Here is a 5,581-nt window from a genome sequence, read left to right on the forward strand (position 1 = left end):
TCTCTACAGCAACCTGAAAGGAGGTTGTGGGGAGGTGGGGGTTGGTCTCTTCTCCCATGTTACGAGGGGGAATGGCCTTAAGTTGCATCTGGGGAAATATAGGCTGGATGCCAGGAAGAACTTCTTTACACAGAGGGTCATTAAGCATTGGAACAGGTTGCCCAGGGAAGTGGTGGAATCCCCGTCCCTGGAAGTGTTTAAAACTGTGTGGATGTGATGCTGAGGGACATGGTTTAGGGACCTTGGCAGTGCAGGGAGAACGGTTGGACTCGATGATCTTAAAGGTCTCTTCCCACCAGATGAGTCTGTGATTGTGTGAATCGGGCCACTGGCCTCTGCCATGGCTGGCCAGGAGACGTGACCCCTCCTCATGCCTCCTGCAGGTACCAGTTGCGGCAGCGCTACCTAAAGCAGTTCTTGCCCAAAGCCACAGCAGCTTAGCAAGGCATCTTCCAAGCAGCTGCAGTCAGGACATCAGCTGTTGAAGCTGCTATATGGTCATGTTTATGAAGAATGATAAACAATGTCTAGATTGTACCTTTCCCTCCCGTTTTTAGAGGCAATTTCTCAGACTGTGTTTTGATCTCAGGTGAGTAAGGCCACTGTACTTACATTGGTCCAGCATTTGTTGCCAGTCTTCTTGATTTGGGAAATCAGAGTTCCTTGCCAAAGGACTCATTCAAATGTAAAACCAGTTAGGCTTTTTTTATCTTACTGCACATGTACTTCAGGAATTTTGGAATATTAAGAACCCCCAGAGACTCCCTTCTTCTCTCCTGTTACCATGGTTCATCTTGACAAGCAGCAATATCCCCACTTGCACACAGCCACTGGCAACACCACAAGCTTTGGGGAGCAATTAGGGCAAGCAGGAACAATCCCATGTTGTTTCTGGAAGAGGAGCTGGAGTCTGGCTCCACAGCGGGATTGTGGTGGGTGAAGTATTTTAAGAAAAAACATCACAGGGCAATGGAAACCAGATTAACTCCACACTCTCCTTCTCCGTCCCCAACTGACCTGGTAAGAGACAGCAAATGCTAGAAACTGTAAAGTTCAGTTTATTCAGCCTGGATCCTGGCCACGTGCAATGGAGAGATTCTCAAGTGAAACTGCACTGAGAACCGCTGTGCCCAACACCTGCAGCCTAGACTCGGTCTCATACAGTGTACTGGTACCTCCTTAGGAACCTCACTTGGCTTCTACCTCCTGCTCATGGCGGTCACAGCAGCGGGCAACAACTGTGAGAGATCTCATCAGCACAGTGTTTACTGTCAAGTAACACCCCAGCAGGGGGATGAGAGAAACTCACTGACGAAAACCCTTTACGTGGATTGTCCATAAAGAGAAAGTTCACCTTCCTCTCTCCTTCGGGGAAAAAAAAAGTCAAAGTAATGTTCTTTTTTACTGCCTAACCTAGTTTCTTCTCAGGTACAGAAAAAATAGTAAACATTTTTCAGCACAGTAACTCTTTATGTCTTACACACGAGTAGAGAGTGTGCAGGACAGGATTCAGCAACGCATGATCTCTGTTTCATGCAGGAGTGGCTCACGGATGAATCAGCCCGGTTCAGGTCACGAATGCTCACAAAATCCACACCTTTGCTCCCTGGGATGAAAAAGCCAAGTACTGCACGTGGCTCTGGCAAGTTTGCGAGCTCAAGCTCTCTGCGCTGGCTGTGGTTTCCTAGCAGGCTGTGATCAGAAAGGGTGGTCTTGCACTCTCATGGTGTCGACACGGGCGTCTTTGTGCCCTTGTGATCAGGGACCTCACCCAGCAGAAAATAAAGACTACTTTTCAGCTGCATCAGTTTTCTGGTTGTGAAACCACACGGAGAGACATGTAGGATAGCCCAGTCCTCCTGGGAAAGAAACAGCACAACTGCAAATCTTTGCTTCACAGTGAAGATGAGGTCAGTGTCCTGACGTGCACCACTCTGTGCAGATAGCATCAACAGGGTGCAGACAGCTTTACATTAACGTGAAGAAAAACATGCCCAGGTCCCATTTGCAGGTTTTCTGTATACTTTTGCTGCTTGCATATTTACTGTTGGCAGCTTGGCATGTCTTTTTGCTTTAGTGTTCTGCTTCGTGCATATGACAGGTTGAAACATCACAGGTTCATTGTATGCACAGCTCCTCTGTTCATTCAGAGATGATGACTTTGGCAAGGAATAGCTTCTTGCAGCCCTGGGGTGCCTGCAGGCACCGGGGTCACTGCAGGGCCCATGGAAGGGCACCAGCCCCGCCACAGGGGGGCTGTTCTGATCTGCTGCCCTCCTGCCCCAGCCACATAAGCACAGAAGCAAGAGAAACCTGGAGGGTTTTGCAGGAGCTGCTCGCTGCTTGGCAGCGAGGAAACCAGTTATGAAAACAACAGGGTTAGGAATCTCCCCACTCCTCAAACCATTGTTTCCAGCCATGCAGAGGGTGCCCTTTCTGGGAGGTGCTCACACACATCAGCTCAGGAGTGCTGCCAGAGCTGCCTGCTCCCAGGGAGGTGGACTTTTAAACATATGCAGCCTGGCTTTGATGCGGGGCAAAAGGGCAGTGGACATACCTGCACACACAAAACAGAGCAGGTACAAGTCAGGACATCGAGGGGCAGTTCCTCTGACTTCAGCCATCCAAAATGGGGGCTCAGTTGCCCACCAAAGGAGAGAGGGGCATCTCCAGGAGATCCAGTTCACCCTGTGTCTGTTACAGAGAGGGTCAGTCACCCGTGCAGTGGGTCGCTTTATTTTGTGTCGGCTTTAGAGTGGGCCACAAGGATTAATACCACCCTGTATTATGTTGAAGCCTGCTCCTTGGAGGCAGGTGGAGAGGGCACTGCCACTCTGCCTCCTCCACCTATAGCACCTAGTCCAAAGGTTAGATGCTTTACCCTTTGGCACCTTTGCCTCTTTTATGGCTTGATGCTATAGAATACTGTCCAGGGGTCTTCGTCATCAAAAATGCTCCGTTAGGCCGGATGTGGTATATAATTTGGGGAGTCCAACATCTTTCTCCTACTACATGACCTGGCACACCAGATGCTTGCTGCCATGAGACAGGTAACGGTGCTGTCCTGTGAGCTAGGCAAAAAGAAAGATGACAGCTATCTCTGGACAGAAAACAAACGTTGCTACTCTGCTAAGAGAGCTTGAGTTCATTATTTACGACAGAAAATGGCCTTGCAGTGTTGACTGCCAACAGCACTTACTTGCAGGCAGCAAGGCTTTAGTACTTGGGTCTCTGGACAATTCTCCACCAAGGTTACACAGCAGATGGAGCTGCCAGGCAGTCACCGACAGAGACGTGACTGACAGAGATGAACTCCAGCATTGCGTCCAGCCTCTGGAGGAATTCTGTAGACGTACTGAACAACAGCTGAGAGCGCGACCCCCTCACCGGGGCATGTGTTTTGTGTGCCTCTGGAGAGCCTAGCCCAGCATTTGCTACCATTGTCAACAACACAAACATTTCCTAAGAGGCTTCCCTCTTCTGTCAACAATTCTACATCTTCTGGCAACTCTAAAAGCACAAACCCTTCTCTCAGTGCTCCTTCCTCAGCTAGACTAGCCAGATTTCTACACGGCATCCTCAGGCTCTTTGTCAGCGATGCAGCTAAAGGTGGGTGTCAGATACTTTCTCAGCAGTAGATCTTAAGCAACTACAAAAATACATAAGAAACATTTTCATTTTTTTGAAAGGTAGATTTTACTTCTTGCTGTAATACGCCACTGAAATTGCATTAGGGTATCTGATAACTTCTCAATCTTTTTTTAAATTGAGTTCAGTCTAACTACCTTCAGCTGCATATGGTCTTAGCACAAGGAATTTAAGTCTACAACACAACTGGAAACCTTAGCACATGCCACATTAAAGAAAAGACCTAATTAAAGAGGATCTAAATCACAAAAAGTATTACAGGCCATCCTGTAGGGCTAAGTTAAAAAATGTATCATCAGAGTGTAACAGACATTTCTTGAATCAAAGAAAAGATTGTCTAGCTCATCCCTCCTGAACATATTTCCTTGTGAAAGGTACCTTGATTCTTTAATTTGTCCCAGGGACCTTGTTAAGGAGAGTGTGATGTCGCTTTTGCTCAGGATGTGGCATTAAGTCTGCTCCAAATTCAGCTTTCCTCAAAAATATCTGTGATTTTCTATAAGGTTTAAATTACCTCTTAAAGATTCTTGTTTGAATCATAAATGTTTTAAACATTACAATTAAAAGATCTCTTACATAAATCTAAGTCAAACCTGGCAGCCCTGCAGAAAGAAGTCTGTTCTTTAGCCAAGGAAAAGGAGCCGGAGTAAGGCAGGTAGCAACCTTGAATTTCTCTGACAGTGTGTGACAGTAGTTGTGACCTTTAGGGACAGCTTTTAAGGAGAGAAAAGAGTTTAGGCTTCCTCCTTGTCCCTCCAAGAAAATGTAATTTGCTATTATCATACCACAAAACCTTGAGAGCACCAATGACAGATGATGTGAGTGCAGCAGAGAAAGAGCTGAGCTGTTTTGCTGGCCTGTGATGGATAAACTTTGTCATCACCAGTCTGCACTGGACACGTGCAGGGAATTCATCCAGCTCCTTGGAGGATCATCGCTTGCAGTGCCTTCAAGTGGAGGAGGAGCTGACAGGCAAGTGAAGGAGGTTGGTCACACCATCTTACCATGTTCAAATGAACTGAATTTCTGGGAGACCATTTTGGAATACGGCATCAGTGATGATGATGGCCATAAGCACACGCTCTCCTGATGACTCAGAACTCTCTCCATTGCATGGGTTGTATCAGCTTGCAGGGCTTTGTCCCTGAAATGAGTTTGTTCAGTGTTTCAGAGAAGCAAGTCACAGATGGGGACTCACCCTTTAGAGCACTCCCACGTGCAGCAATGGTGCTAAACGTAGATACTGCCCAGTCAGGATGCTCAGAGAGGCAGGAAAGCAGCACAGCTTGGAAGCCAGGTGCAGCACAGGGCAGAGACACCGAGCTTTTGAACTTCTTTGGGGAAGAAGAATATTCTTTTCCATATTGCAACAAAATACCATATATACAGTATTACCAGAAGAACATGAACTGACAATTCATTAATTGGCTACCTTGTTTCATCTACTCGATAGGGAAAAGGGAAAAAAAGAAAAATCTTGAAATTCAGAAACAGAAAATCCAGATTTGCTTTAGCCTGAGTGAAGTTTCTTCTTAAGAAAACTCCTTGGCTGAAACCAGCACAGCAGCTTCTTTTTCATTCCCTTTATTATCAATTCCAAGGCATTAGTAGGATAAAGAAGAAGGTGACTCATGAATCACCACGGCTCTTTAGAAGTATAAGGCACAGTCTGGTGAGGCTGCAAACTCATCACAAACTTCATGATTACAATCACTGGAAGCCTCCCTCCCCCTCAACGTATGCATTTTCTGCAACCACCAAGTGTTCATCTAGGCATCAATTTTAGCCTTTCACTTGACTTTCAAGCGGTATCCCTAATTAATCCTATTTTGACTGTAAGGCATCTTGGATCCATCCTTTACATTTCTATGGGTTTGGAACATGAGGTACTTCTAAACTATTTAACAAGGGACTTCTTTGGAGATTCCACCAC

Source organism: Buceros rhinoceros, unplaced genomic scaffold (assembly GCF_000710305.1).
Source record: "Buceros rhinoceros silvestris isolate BGI_N320 unplaced genomic scaffold, ASM71030v1 scaffold30337, whole genome shotgun sequence".
In the NCBI taxonomy this organism is placed as follows: Eukaryota; Metazoa; Chordata; class Aves; order Bucerotiformes; family Bucerotidae; genus Buceros; species Buceros rhinoceros.